Genomic DNA, 16,090 nt, shown 5'->3' on the forward strand with positions numbered 1-16,090 from the left:
TGGGGAGAAAGGCTTTGCTGGCTCAATTCTGGGAGAACTCAGGGGCAGGGGCCCCACGTGCTTGGCCAGAGCCACTGAGCATGAGCTGAGTGTTAGTATACCTCCCTGCAAGGGAGGAGTAGCAGCAGGGGAGCCACAGAGGAGGAGATGCCAGGGGACAGCAATGTAAGTTGAATTGATATGGGATCTGGAACAGAAGTTCAATTCACTGGCCTAACTTTAATTGATTAGATCTGAGTGCACTTTGATCCAGGTCTATCTTAGCATAGGTTCTGCCATTTTTAGATCAGTCTGTGTGCACTGAATTCTGTTATGGGTATAAATTGATTTCCAGTCAATTAGACCAGTTTATGCATAGCGTCTGTACCTGCTGTAACTAGAATTAAAAATTCTGGGTATAAATGTTTTCTTTTTATTGTCACTGATGTTGTTATGTTGACACCTCATTTGAGTTGTTTCCAGATGAAGTTGTATGGCTTGTGGTGTGGAAATTCAGACTAAGGTATTGAATGAGTTACTGCAGAGACAGCCAGACAAGCTTGAAGTGAGCTAAGCTGATTAGGAGTAGCAGTTTAGTGATAGCAGCCAGAGGCACAAGTGACTGGTGCCTCCTGAATCGGGGGGCAGGGGGCACCCACAGAAGCCGCTGACGGCAGTGGCCCTGTTGGGAGGGCACAAGCCCTACCAACAACATCAGTATTGGCTGTCAGGGGAGGCACCAGCCCCATCAGGGGGGCACATGCACCCCTGTGCACCCCCTACCCGGCACTTATGGCCAGAGCTTAGTGCAGGCTAACTTACCCAAGAAGAAGGGTAAATTCTGTGATTACAGGGTACACATAGAATAGTTAACATGGTGATGCCTTCTGGACTTGGAATCTGTTATTTATATTTTTATTGCACATATATCCTGTTTGTTCATAATACTTTTCAGAGACAAAATGGTATATTCCACTATAGATTTTGGTTGGGGGGGGGGAAGCATACACCATAATAAGGAAACCTAAAAGAAGGTAAACAGAAATAATGAGTCCAATTCACCACTAACTCCAGTCAGGCCAACATAAAACTGAAATAATGCAGTGGTCAACAGGCTCAATAATAATAACAGCGATAAAATCTTACGCAGTGTTTTCCTTAAAACACATTTTTAAGTACTTCATTACAGCATGAAAGTTGTATAATTCACATGCAAAGGATTTGTGGTTTATAGCTTGTAAAGTCTTACAAAATGTGTAAAAGCCCACTGTAACCCTTCTGAAACATTAGCTGGACCAATAAAACATGCTTATACATTCCATTTTATTTACTAGTTAATAACACTCAGAACATCTGTTTGGGGTTTGCCCCTAAAGCAATGTCTGAAGGGCAAGAAGCTATCACAGTAAAACAACATACTTGAAATGAACACTTATTTCTGCTTGAAATGTAACATGTTTTGTCCAACATGAGAGAGTTAGATTTGTTTTTAAATGGTTACAACATACTTGTGTGTTAGTATATTACAGGACCACCATCCTTTTGCAATTTTATCATCTATGCTTCCATCTATGCTTAATTTTTTATACACATGATGCCCTTGTTTAAGTTTAAAGCTTTCATTATGGTTCCACTGATTAGAAGATGTATGGAATCAAAATTTTGTCAAGTTCATACCATGTAACCATGTAAGCAGAAAAGCGTTATCATAAAAAGGGGGTTGTAAAATCCAAACTAGAAATAACAAGTAGGATTAAGTGTAATATTGCACTATGAAGGTCTTTCCCACACTGCTGGGGAGATGAAGGGAATAGAACAAGGTTAGAAATAAGAAAAGGTTTTTTGTTCTTGATGTTGTTATTGTTTTCGTTGTTTTTTTAAAAAAACACACCTCCACACTTTATGATCATGGTATTTTCAAATGTATGATTTGATTTTATGAACTAAATGTTATAAATTAAAACAATGATCATCTGCTATGTAGACACTACCCTTTTATTCCACCCCCCACAGATGTTATTGTTTCATGTCTTTTAATTACTTGACTACTCCTTTTCCAAACAGAAAAGCAGAAAGCTTCAAGAACTAGGGCTAAAAATGACTGAATAGCACTTTCATATTATACAAATAATGTTAATATTTCAGGGTCATAAAACTTATTGCTTCATATATTGTTTATTGCATTGATTTTGTTAGATAGTTACAGCATCACAGAAACTACAAAACCTAGCACAAAACATGAGTCTGAAAAACGTTTGGGGGTGCGTGGGAAGGAAACCCAACACAACAGATTTGGTGAGTAACAAATAATCACTGTGAATTATCAGAGTCAGTAATAGTACAAAAATCAATATGAGAAAAATGTTACTCTTTTTAAGTGTCATATTACAATAATGTTTTGCTGAAAATCGTTGTCTGCATCCAATTTAAAAAGGCATCTGCTCATGTTTGCTTAAAACAAAAGGGTGGTTGACTTAATGAATTATTTACAGGCATGCAATATGGCAACAGTATCATTATGAACTCTCTTCTAAGATCTCCTCTGGCTACTCCTGGCAGGGTGTCAATTTGCTTGTTTTTATGGTAGGTGCATGAAATTATGGAGCTATTCTCTGAAATGAGATTCTGCTTTTCTACTTGCTAAATGTTAGTAAAGTCAATGAACAGAAGCATATCATCACTTCATCAGCAGAAAGGGCTTCTTAATAGCAACATTGTTCTTAAATACAGGTCTAATACTTAACAGTAAATGAGCCTGTCATAGATTTAAAATAAAATCTTTTAAACCAGCATGATGCACTTCCCTCTGCAGTGGCATATTGAGCTCCAAACCTGCACTCAGACCTGCTGAGGTGCATTGCTGAAATCAGTGCGCCTCCACATGAGCAAAAGGATCTGCCTGTTTGAAGGACAAATGGACCTTACTTAGTGGCAATGGGTACAATTTTCAAAAGCACCTACTGACTGAAGAACATTGCCTACTAAGGGGCTGCCTGTGCTGCTTGCATGGTGCTCTTCAAGACGGATGCTCCGGTACTCCCCATTTACCTTCTCCAGCTCACATATGCCAAATGTGGTGGTGGGGCTGCTCCAGGGGTATCCCTCCCTGCAACTGCTCTAGAGACCAGTTTCTGATATGCTTGAAAGCTGCCATAGAACAGCTCCCTTGACACAGTTCTGGGTTTGGTAAAAATACAAGCACAAACAGGTGGGTGATGCAGCATAGGCATACTATTGAGTACGCCTACAAACTCATCTGCTTGGGTTAATGAATAGAAACAGTGTGACCGAAAAGCATTGGAGTGGAACTCAGGAGGCAAAGGGTCAATTTGTGGTTCTAACAACCCTCTGCAGACTTACCTTGGGCAAAGAGGTCTTCTTAATATGCCTCAGTTTCTCCTCTTCTTTAAAACAGGGGAAAATATACTTGCTACCCTTGTAAAGCCCTGAAGATCTACACATGGAAATTGCAATAGAAGAATGCTAATTATTAGCTTTCCTACCATGAATGAGCTCAGTGAAGTAAAATAATAAAGTATGAGGTTAAGTACACTTGTAAGTGGTTTCATCTTGGGGCATTTTGAAACCATTACCCAGTCTTCACATGACACAGGGGAAAGATATTTCTGCTACAGATATAGCTCTTCACTTGATCCTCATAAAGTAGCCCACTAGTTTTGCTCAGTAACAGTGAAATGAGTTGGTGATAAACTTATTTATTATTTTAACACTTGCCAAGCTAGCAGCCATTTGTCATTACTCAGTCATCACTGTTTCCACTGACAACCCATTTTTAAAAACTATTTTATAAATGTATTTATATCTTCACCAAGATGTCAAAACAAGCAATGTCTCACTGTCACACAAGGTGATGTAAACAACTTTTTCATATCTTTCCACAGCATATACACAATATGAAACAAAGGGGAAAAGAGTAACAGCTCTGGTTACCCTCAGATAAATATATGAAAGGAGAAAAGGTAAAAAATAAACAAATGAAAAGCACTTATCAATAAATACAGATTTGCAATCATCACTTTTACTCTTCCATAATGTGGTATGGATACTGTCACTTATGCATATGTAGTAAGAGGATGACTTATTAGTTATCAATAGTTTAAGAACATAGAATTGGAAAGGGCTTCCTGGACCACTGGGTCCAGTCTTCTGTATTTTCAGAAAATTGCTTATCCAAGGAATTGCTAAAATCACTATTTCAAACCCATATCTGCAGCTACAAGACACAATACCTGACACCACGACCACCTTATAGCATGCCATACATAAAGCAGGGGAGGACAAAGCACTGCTGATGTCCTCACACTAACAACAGGGAAGGAGTTGGTTAGTTAATATTTTCAAGGCAGTCCTCAAGCCCTGATTGAAAGTGTGTTTGTGCCTGTGCATGAAATTATGGCATATGCATATGTAAATTCACTTTAGAAAGGCTAATCATTTTTCAATCTAAGTTTTAAATTATGTTTTGGGTTGTAAAAGGCTCTACCCTGTTGGGAATGATGACATATGAATTGAATGAATTAATAAATAACATATGATCAAAAGATCCTAGGAAAAAGGACCATGCCCCATGCTACAGTAGAAGGCAAAACCCTTCACCTTCCTAACTCCAGATTTGGCAATCAGTGTAATCCTGAGTGGAGGAGCAAGACCCTGTAGCCAGAAATTTCTGGGCTTTCTAGTAGACCCATCAACACATCATAGTAAACATCCCTCCCCTGCCCCCACTCCCCTCAAGCCTTAGCTATGGCCTATATTCCCGTGCTTCATAGGAAGGTGAAAGTGAACCCCAGAAACCATCAGCAGACAAATAATTCTGATCTACCCCTACTTGGCACCCAGAAAAAGCCCTGGCAGGATCACTAGACACCTTCCACACTACAAAAGGTCTCTTTATACCCCAGCCTAGAGACCACGAACACGACTCCATATATTACACACACTGGTTGAGCCAAAACATCCTCTTTCATCATAATAACTATTCCCTGAAATTATTCAGTTTGATGTTAAAGCATTTCAAGTTGTTTTGCCCCCACCATTTTTCCTGAAAGACTATTCCAAAATTTGCTCCAAACAGGTAAAACCAAGCCTATATCAAATAAGTATACTAGAGAAAAGCATACTTTCAAACAGAAGTGAAAAATCAAAAATGCATCTTCATCTTTTTCTGCAAAGAACAAAGGCCTAAGAAAATGCCCAATTCCTTTTTTGGGGTGTGAGGGGGAAAGTCTGTGCATAATAATAAAAGCACAGACATCAAATGAGGAAGTTCTTTTAGCAATAGGCTCAGTGATTCCGATAGACAATGCATACTTCTCATTCAATGCACTAAGGGTCAGGATATCACATACTACAAAAATGTAAATGTTGTGGCCAAGAAAAGATTTAGCAAGACCAGAGCAGTCTATAACATTAATATTCAAAATGGAGCCCAATCCTAGAAGTTTCTACTTCTATGAATAGTTCTTATGCAGATAAGTAGTCAATCTAAAGTTGATACTGGAACTTGCTTCTTCTGTGGCAGATTTCAAGCAGCATCTAGTTATTCTTTTGCATAAACTTAACTTCTATAATTTCAGTAGAGTTACTCTTAATTTATTCTGGGGTGAGAGTAGAATTAAACCTAATGAAGGTCTGGCATTGCAACAGTTACAGAATTGGGCCTTCTCAACTATACAGTTGAGAAGAAAGAAGGATGATAACCTTAGCATCACTTTCATTTTATTTCCCATAAAGAGTGTAGGATTCAAGGCTTCAATTTTTACAATATAGCATTCTTGAGTATGTACACTCTGAAACAAAAATCTGTCAGAAACTATACAGGGATCATCAGAAAGTTATCAACTTCTATTTAAACTATAAAGTGAAAAGATGTTGTATTGCAATGTGACCAGGAGACACACAAATATTATCCATTCTTAATATGTACCTTACAGTGGGATGCAATGCAGTTTATCACAAGCTGCATTGTTTAAACATGAGAAGGGGTTCAGACCCTTTGGCTCTAAGTTTGTGATGTTCAGGAAATGGAATTCAGGTATAAGAGAGCCATATTGCTTTCAGGTGTGGCAGTCTGTGATTGTCACATCTTTAGTTGAGGTGATGAGTTACTCTGCTGTTCCCACATTTATTTAGGGCTAATTTACCTGTCCTGTGATGGGTGTCAGCTGCATTTTGACCTAAGCAGCATACTTATGTCTTAGTTTCTTGCAGAAACTGTACTTCAGTATTTCCCAAAAGCAGAAGTGAAGGGATTTGTTAAAGTAATATAATTAGCAACCCATTCCATGACTGCATAATCTGGGCCAGGAATTAGACAGATCTTGTGTAGTGATACTGTTCAACATATGCTATGCTCTCCAGTCTGCAGGCTAGAGAGACAAGGAGCACCAGCATACATGTCCTGCATCCTGAATAAACAATTCCCTTTGTGTTTACTACACCTGATTTTTGTCTCTTCTATATTGCAAGGGGAACTGAATATATGCTTCTCCTATGGGAAAAAGCTGTAGACTTGACAATGTTGTGGCTAGTTTGAATCACAGGATATTTTTTTTTAGTTAAGAGGAAATTCTGGGTGAGAGGGAGTTGAGAAGCTGGGAACAGCCCAGCCCAGATGCTTCTGGAGAAGGCCAGAGCTATGGTCTTGCCATAAGCTCTGAAGGAAAAGCTTTAATGCTTCTTTGTGATGTCATTGCTAGGGAACTTCTCCAATTGTCTTGTATATGTTGATAATTTCCTCCTTTGTAATATTTTTTAAATAAATAGAAATTTTAATATACACATTTTCTATGTCAATATTTAATTAGCTTGCCTCTAACATTTGTGATATAAAAGCTATACAAGTGCATAACTTCATATATGTGAGAATTCACATCTCGTTCAGTGCAAGTCCCCTCAAATGGTGTTTGCATGGTGGGGGCTTAGTAGAACAGAGCATAAGCTTTTCCCAGCATCTCAACATATGGAAGAAAGCGTTTCAAAACTCTTAAGAATGTGTTTAGTACTTTCATTTGACTTGCCAAAAACACAAAGTCACTGTACAAGCAAGCACTGTTGGTAGTGTTGGTCCAGGAGAAGCTCAGGGATGAGATATTTGGGGTCAAGACTGTGGTTTATTAATTAGAAGAGGTTGTGTATGGAAGCTTAAATAGTTCCTGGTGTGCTTTGCCTAGCTGCAGGCCTTGAGATCAGTCTCTCATTTCCATGAGTATTAAAGTTCACATTTAAAAAATGTCATGGTATTTATGAAAATAAGAATAGAGAGAAGGGACATATAAAAATGAATAATTAAGAATGCCAAATTAATTTACCATTTATAATTGTTTGTGTGCAGTCACTCACTTACATAATATTGCTTCAATCTTAGCGATACTCCATCTATCTTTAGTGAGAAATTGTACTTCTCTGTAACAGGCTTCTCAACATCATGAGGGTCCCAGAATGACCATCAAACATAGGGAAGATGAACAGCTGGGAGTATCTGATGGTAGTAAACACAGATGTGTGTGACAGGACATTAACTGCTTAGCAGGTTAATATAACTGACTTCCTAGTGTTCAGCAAAGCTTTGTAGTCCCAGAGATGCCACTGCCTGGTGATAATGACTACTGTATTCCCTATGCACTCTTTGGCAGCAGTGCTTCAGAAGCGCTTGTAGTCAATGCCTCTGTTCACAGTTAATTATACGGTCAGGTGTATCATAGTATGTTATAGGATGTCTTGTTCATTCAAGACCATGTGGCTGGCTGCTGAACAGGCAGTTACATAAGTTAATTTTTAAATCAAACAACCCAATTTTTAATGCTAGAATGAATCTAAGACATTAGGTGAGTGTTGGACCCTCCAATGGGCATTTCTAGGCTAGTAAGGCAAACTGATTTTGCTGCTTGGAAATTCCTGCTAGATTAGAGTGCTACCTTGGGACTTGAGAGACTTTTGTTCAACTTCCTGCTCCACCACATAAGTCTTTTGTGACTTTAGACAAGTTAATTAGTTTATTTCTGACTCAGTTCTCCATCAAAATGGTACTTCCCTACCCAAGAAGCATCCTGTAAAGATACATATGCTAAAAGTGGCATTTAAATGATGCATCAGATACATAGGCAGTGGACCTAACCATGTCATTTCAATCTCTGGGATAAATCAGGGTCCCCAGAGTGGCTGCACTGAGCCCCTACAGTGGGACTCAATATTTGAGGAGCATACTCCAATTCGTAAGTTTACAAAACTAAGGCATTTTGTGAAGGTGCAAATTTTACCTTTTGTGAACAAACAGATTATTTAAATCTCTAGGCATCTCACAGCATTAAATACACTCCAAAATCTTTGCTGTTATTTCATCTTTGTATTTTTTCTAGAGCTGTTTAAATAATTATTTAACAAAAAATGATGCATCTAATGCAATTCATTATTTTTATTATTATTATTATTGTGGTAGTGCCCAGAGGACTCAAAACAAGACTGCAGCTGAAAGATGATCTACCAACTTGAAGTGACACAATCCCTTCTCCAAAGACTCTGGAATATGAAAAAACAAGTAACATACAAAAGGTGAATTGAGACACACCCAAAAATGACAGATAAAACACAGGATGGATACAGCAAAACCAAATACGACTGAAATGCATGTTATATGCATTTCTACACATAAAAGCCATAAATTAAAAACAGAAATCCCTATGTGATGAGGAGGAGCCTGGTGTCATCCAGTCTCCTGGATATCTACTTATTAGTGTCATGGAAAAAGTGGATCTTGCACAGCTATTTTAAAAGAGAGGACAAGTTCAGAGAGGGCATTCTGCATGCAGAAGAAGGCATGAAGAAAGTTGAGAGGAAAGCTGACAAGTAGATAGATGGGCAAAGCTGCCACAGGGTAGGGGAGAAGAGGAATGGCTCACGATGCAGGAAGAGACAAAATTGATAAATATGTTGGGGCACAGTTAGGAAGGGCCCTGCAAATTGGGACTTTAGCTTAAACTTTATGAGGTAGAAAGAAGAAGGAACAAATAGAGAGTTTCAGACAGGGAGCAAGTTGACTACATTAGTAGAAAAGGAAGAATATCTTAGCAGAAACATTTTGAGTAGACTGGAGGATGAGATGATGTATTAAAGAAATCTGATGAGGACATTACAATATGCAGTATGGGAGATGAAATTAACTTCTGTCAGTGCTTATGACATTTCTGTGATTAAACTGCTATTTCCTAAAATCATCTGTCATTTGAAATTATTTCACAAATTAAAAATACTTATTTTATGAATGAATCATAAGTAGCTTGTAGTATTTGACAACGGTGTTGAAAATTTGACTTGCTTTGCTTAATTGTTTTTCATTAAAAGACATAGTTTTGTTTCTGTATTCTGGCTGGATGAATGTTTTAGTATCAGTTCTCAAACATGTTCATTGAAAATTCAATGATAAATACTTCCAAATGCACTTTGAAATCATTTTTTTATAAATATTTGCAGCAGCAAAACTTTATTACGCAAATATTTGTGGAAAGTGAGTATTTCCCTGGCATGCTTTCTCTAGTTGCAAAAGACATCAGATCTATGTTATGCCCATTCAAAATTCAGATACCATGACACTAAGGGAATAGATCAATGTCTTGTAACTTCAGAGATTTGGAATAGATGTGTGAATAATAAATCATGTGAACATCAAAGGCACACAGATGACACTGGGGTTCTTTCTTTTCATTGTTTTAATAGGAACTATTATTTTGTAGATTTTCTGTGAATTTAGACAGTGATAAAAGTAAAAAGGAAATGAAAGTTGAAGATGATGGATGGGACTGCAGGTTTCTTACACAATGGGAAAAACAATTTCAATTCAAGGACTAAGAGATATGTCAGAGATGCTACTGCTTCATAATTTTTATAATCATTTTAATTATAAATAGTACCATAACCCCATTCACAAAGGTGTTTTGTAAGTATAAAGCAGATTTAAACTCAGGACAAAAATTATGATTTAAATGGTAGAATGGGATTGTAAATGGGGAAAGGCTTTACAAGAGGTTGTTAGTAAGAACATGATGCCAACAGCAGTTATTCATAGTCAAGAAAAAATCACTTGCAACTTACAGTGGGGGGTGGTTTAAAGGCAAATATTGTCTGAGTGCAGATAGAGTAATCACCACGGAGAGCTTCATGGTTTTACTTTTCACCCAACTCATATGAAAGCAATAGTCACAAATATTACATATACCACATTCTGATCTTTTCACACTCATACTACATAGCACGTTACTTTATGAGCAATCTCGCTGACTTCAGTAAAGCAATTCATGGAGTAAGGTATTATTCAGATTGAATATATATGTTGGATTCTGGTTCACTAAATTTAAAATAAGGGATATTTTGATACATGTGAATGTTAATTACTTTTGAACTAAGAGAGGTAGTTAGCTGGGTTAGTCTGGAGAGAGGCAGAAGGCTGGGCAGCATGGTTCCTTATAGACTCTCTGAACAAGTTAGACTGAAAGGTACTATCCTGCTGCGGCTGCTGCCTACTTTTGAGCTGCATTTATAAAGACATGTTGAAAATCAGCATACATCAGGTGTTGAGATTGAATTGTGACTGAACCATATCAAAAAGTTATAAGATCATTCTTATATGTAGCAAGAACCTAAATTGTTTATGACCTTAAGAAACCAGAATTGCCAAATTACATTTAATCTGCTATTAAACTGGAAGCTAAATTACAGAACATGGAGTGCATCCACATGTGTACTTTACTGAGGTACTGACTAATTAGCTCTGCAGTGAAGCATCACCATTTATACATGTACCTGTATTAGGGTACAGTATGTTAATTAACTCCATTGTAGGATAGTAATGTCAGGGACAAATACTATCCTATAGCAGAGTCATTTAATGTGTCGAAACACACATGTAGACAGTGACCAGTGCTGGCTGGGGCACAGGGGTGCTACTGTGTGGGGACTGCCTACATGGTAGCACTGTCTTGCCCCAGCCAGCTCCACCACAGCACATTGAGCTAGGGTAGAGCAGCCCCAAGTGAGCAGGGTGACCCCCAGGTACCCCCTGCCAGCCTGTGGCTGCTCCACCTTGGCTCAATGTTCTGAGGTCCCAGGCACATGTGTAAAGGTGGTGTCTGGGAGAAGTAAACTTCTGTACTGAAGTTTAGTGTTACGTGTTAATTGCACATGTAGATGCACCCATGGGCTAGGGACAGACATTCAAAAAGCCTGACTCTGAATTGATTCAATCTTTGCAGGTTAATCTAACCTGGCTAGGCTAAATCCATTTTGTAACCAGACAGACATCCCAGACATGCAGGTACATGCCTGCAGTGGCTCAGGCTGGAAGCCAGGGGACACTAGAGCAGCCCAACCTTTCTTTTACAGCATGGAGCTGGGGGGGATGTGGCCAGGCTCTCGCAGGACATTGTGATTAGCCCAGCAGGGAACTTATAACAGTGTTTATCACCCAGTTAAGAAAGCAACAGAGGGACATTACCAGCTACTTGTTGATTCTGCCTGTTGATTACGCACGGACCGTAGCCAGCATGTGGTCTACTAGCTAATACACAGACACCTCTCAGCAAATTGGGGAGGGGAGGGGGAATTCCTGCTTATCAGGGAGCAATGATCTTAAACCAGCAAGGGGTCTGGAACAGACATTGCATAAACCAGTTTGAGCCAAATCAGTTACGTCTGATACTATATTCAACCAGATTTATCCCAACCCAGTTTCAGCCATTCTCAAAATGGTTTATGTTCACTGAACATCTTTTCTGTTACAGGTATAAACCAGTTTCTGATCACTTAAACCAGGTTATGTGTAATATCTATCCCTAGCCAAGGAGTCTTTGTTCAGTACTTATAAACAAGTAAACTGCTGCATTCTGAAGAAGCTTCAAGCAATGAAGCTATACTGCTTGAAGTCCTGCTAAGCTTATATTATAGTAATCAGCCTTGTGGTGAGAACACTGTGTACTGCTGCTGTTACAAGTTAGTCATGTGATAAATAAAAGTATAGTTTGCATGAATGGTACAACTTAAAACAATGTTCTCATCATGTTGAAAACATTGTTTTTAATGGAAATAGAGCAATTTCCATGAAAAGATTATCAGCTATTCTTAACAACTGGCTTAACACTGACAAAAGTATTTTTGTGGACATGGGGTTCTTCTGCCATTTCTCTGACATTAGCATTAATTTACTGTCAATAGATTTCAGTCAGACAGCTTATAACATAAACACTCAAAAAAAGGAGCAGAGGGTATTAAATCTTGCTTTTAAATGTGAATGCTTGTGGAACTGTAATAAAAAGTACTGAAATGACAAAAAAGAAATTCATTCAAGAACTGTAGAAATGAGGCCATCTAACTCAGAAGAAGAAACAATAACAGCTGACTTACGTTTTTGTACTTTTAATACCAAATTATGGAGCTCTCATAGGATTAGTTTCAGTAAACAGTTTAAGACTGTGGTGGGGGTAGGAGGAGTGAGGAGAGTCAAACCCTACTCCATGCCCAGTGCTGGATTCAGACAGTGGAGCTTCTTGAAGACCACATATGGCTTGAGGAATGGGGCAGCTGCAAATAAAGACCGTGGGGTCAGTAGAGTGGGCCGTGGCTACAGTGGGACTGTTGGAGCCAGCAACAGAAGCAGTAGGGCTGGCAGCAATGGCAGCTGTGACAATGATGGAGCCTGTTGCAATATGCCAAGTGGCTGCAGGGCAAGTGGGGCTCTGTGGGCACAGTGGTACCCTTCTGCTGCCAAGGTCCATGCTGATCAGAACTCAGAGGCCCCAGTTTCCATGGCAGGCCCCATTCCTTTCCAGTCTTGGTGTGATGGCAGCAGGACTTCATACAAACAGATTCATCAGGCACCTGACTAGACCTCTTACATATACAATATGATCCAAAGATCCAAAGGATCAACAGTTGCTTCTTAATAGTTTAAGATGCTTTATACTGTGCTCAACAAGCTATTGCAAGAAACAGAACCAGAACAATAGCTCATTTGAGTTCCTTTCTCACTTAACTCAAGGCCAAATGCCACCATACCATATAGAGGGGAGTTCGTAAGAAGAGAAGAAAACTATGTTGTGGGTGCTTACAATAGGGCACATACAGAGAAGAGATGCTATGGAAATGCTGTCGTTTTCATCAGGACATGCAGATCACCAGGTACTGACCAGTTATGCGATATTACAGGAAACCAACAGTGGTGAGGCATTACAGTTCTGGAGACGAAATGTGGCCTGAAAATCATTCAGCTTTTCTATTTCCATCTATCCTATGGGGATTGATGAATTTCACAAACTGAAATCAAGGATTCCAAGAGAATCACAGACCTTGAAAGAAGGATTGAGTGAGGTGGAAACCAAATTTGTGAGGGTGAATGTATCATATTTCAACACCATATTCATCATTTCCAGGATGCGGTAGTCATAGATGACACTATTAGATAAATCAATAAATAAAACGGGTGGCTTTAATTGTTCAACCTAATAATGGACTTTTTAAAGATAGAGAATTAATCCCTATTTAGTTCAGAGATGGGCATAAAGGCACATTATATCTTGATACAGTTGCATATAATCTCAAGTAATAAAACTCTGATCATTAGGTATGCCTGAAAGAGTCTGTATGCCCCACTTATAATGGGAATCTGAAACTGAAGGTATATGTTCATTTCTTTCTTTTTTCTGCTGGACATTAAAACAGAGAAACTTATTGTATTAATAAGTATATTTGTGCTTCAAGATCCCTTCATGGAATATAAGAATTTTCAACATCAAAAATAAATAAATAAATGTGTTGTTTCCTAAGATTAGGCCTATGTCTTTGAAATACACTGTGTTAGAATGTTAATTGAGTTTGACATAAGCATGGATATAAAATGCATCATGCCACTCAACTTACCAGCAGTGAAACTGATTACCAATTATAATCGTTCTCTGCATGGTGACAGCATACCAAGATGGAGATGTTGAATATTTCAGTTTGCAATATTATCTGGGTTGTTTAAAGTACTGACTACGTGTTCTGAAACCAATAGAGGTAATTGGTATGCATGTAAGAGCTGGCAGGCTGAGCACATCACTTATTTATAGAGTCTTTTGATGTAACTCTGTGGAAAAAAACGTTAATAAAACATGGTTCAAAGGAAAATTTACACTCACCATTATAATATGACATAAAGTACAAATTATTGTACCTAAATAACTGTTTTCTAGTGAATAGTGTTCCTTTATCCTTTTATTGAATGTGCGTCCACTGAAACCTAGCAGAAAAAGGGGAAGGGTGATGAAAATCACAAGAATGTTATTAATTCTTCTTGGTTTGTGATTCAACTCTCTGAAAATTAAGATACATACTTATGACACTCAGTGGAAAATCACAGGGTATGACATTGCTTTCATAATCTTCCTATTTGATCCACAGATTGGTTTATGGTCCTCTCAGGGTATGTTCATCAACAAACTCTATGTCAATGACTGATAGAAAGTTTGAAATGGACCAGAAAACAGGATACGGGAAATGACACAGTGACCTTAGCTAAAAGGCAGCAAGCCAGTTAAATTAGCCTTCACAAAAGTGCAAGGACATTGGCAATCCTGGCATCTCTTCAAACAGGAAGATGGATGTAAAATCTTAAGATAATATTTACAGAATGCTTTGTTTTTGTCAGTGCTGGTTTTAAACCTTGATATGATCTACGTAAAATCAAAGCTCGTACCATAGGCGAGAAAAACACTGGACGGCTGGCAGCCTGATAAAATGCAGAAACAGTTTCAGTAGATACAGAACGTATCCCCTACTGAATCGAGGAAGATTTTTTAAACAGGAGATAAAAGTAAGGAAGAAAATTAGGATTGTTTAAGATGTCTAAAATGGGAAAGGATGTATGATAGCATATAGTATTTTGTGAGAAAAAGTATGCAATCTTGCAATCAAATTTTGAATTGTAATGCATATACAGAAGGGGGCCAAGCTAAAGCTGACTGACCAAACCCAACTTTTGTATTTCCTGCCTTTAAATGCTTTAATATGCTATCTAAAAGTTCTGTGCATGCATTTATTTAAAGGAACAGGTAAAAAGTAAGCTCATAGTAAACTAGTGATGTTTTACTTCCCTTGATTTTGTTTCGTCGCTCTTGCTCTAAGTGGTAATTAAAGCACCCCATGTCAGTGGGAAGTGGGGGTGTTCAACACCATCCCAGAGGAACCCCTCAGTACCTCCAGCTTCAGAGGCAGCAGCTTATAAAAATAATTAAAGGCTACATTATGAATGCCTTTATTTATATTGTAAAGTTCCTCTCCCATGTAGTCTCACTAGAGTTAATGAGACTTCTGGTGTAAGTAACTTAATAAGGACCCTTAAATCTTGATATTGCTTAGGAAGGGCAACACTGTCTTTCACTTTTAATTCCCTGTCCTATTGTCTCATCTATGTGGATGGACCTCTTCACCAATGCAGAGCCATGTGGTTGAAAAATTAAATGTTATCTATGGGCCTGGAGATAATTTCACTAAAAAGTTCTGAATTTTATGATAAAATATTTATATATTTAGAACATGAATTGAAATATAGGGAGTGAAATAAATGTATGTGAGTATGGCAAATGTCTGCAGACTAATTGCTTCTCAGACTAAATGTCAGTACCTATGCTTGCCAGAGAAAATGTCACTGGAAATAACTGCAAATGGGACATAACAGATTGGCACATAATATCCAGTGATTTATTTTTCTAATGCACATATTTTCACAAGTGGATGTAAAGGTTTTTTTTTCTTTTCTGGTTGTCAGAGTTCTTGGTTAGATATAAACAGAGTGGGAGGAGGAACAAGAAGGATACTTAACTGCAGGTGCGTACAGTTAAAGGCTGTTCAGAATTGCATTGTAGAATTCAGTGTAATAGAATGTAGGACTTTTGGTTAATTCATCCCGTCAGTGGGGCGGAGAAATGCTGACAATTTCCTACAGTTTAATTTCACCCTTCATATAGAGAAGATGAGCATCATGATCTGTGCATAGGACAGAAATATCATATAAAGAACATCCATGATTATACTAAACGTTATCTTCTGTAAGTGTACTGCCAGTAGA

The 16,090-nt window shown here is 38.2% G+C and overlaps 1 long non-coding RNA gene across 1 annotated transcript; it reads right to left on the reverse strand.

The window, feature by feature from the left end:
* Window positions 1-655: 655 nt before the first annotated feature.
* Window positions 656-6,006, reverse strand: LOC109298173. The gene is made up of 3 exons (XR_002097504.1): window positions 5,927-6,006; window positions 3,340-3,433; window positions 656-1,003 (listed from the first exon to the last, which is right to left on the reverse strand). It is a non-coding gene; the product is annotated as an uncharacterized LOC109298173 (long non-coding RNA).
* Between the last annotated feature and the right edge of the window lie 10,084 nt (window positions 6,007-16,090).

The sequence above is a fragment of the Gavialis gangeticus genome, unplaced genomic scaffold (assembly GCF_001723915.1).
Source record: "Gavialis gangeticus isolate Ggan-Ray unplaced genomic scaffold, GavGan_comp1, whole genome shotgun sequence".
Taxonomy (NCBI): Eukaryota; Metazoa; Chordata; order Crocodylia; family Gavialidae; genus Gavialis; species Gavialis gangeticus.